Genomic DNA, 223 nt, shown 5'->3' with positions numbered 1-223 from the left:
GGAGTCCGTGCTTGGTGGTACTTTCCAGGTAAGCCAGGAAGAGAGCAGGAGACCCCCTGCTGAAAATGGGAGTCCTTCCATTTGGTGCTGAGCCCCTTAGTGCTATCCGGACATGGAGAACTACAACCTTAACAGCAGGGTTTCCCAAGAGTTGAGAGTAGAGAGGTGCATTACAGTATAACAGTAAGTCATTATAAATCAGTTAATACTATATCTTTTTGGC

The sequence above is a fragment of the Nannospalax galili genome, unplaced genomic scaffold (genome assembly GCF_000622305.1).
Source record: "Nannospalax galili isolate Female #2095 unplaced genomic scaffold, S.galili_v1.0 scaffold26080, whole genome shotgun sequence".
NCBI classification, from domain to species: domain Eukaryota; kingdom Metazoa; phylum Chordata; class Mammalia; order Rodentia; family Spalacidae; genus Nannospalax; species Nannospalax galili.
The sequence above is the reverse complement of the archived record's forward strand: the minus strand, read 5'-3'. Positions refer to the sequence as shown.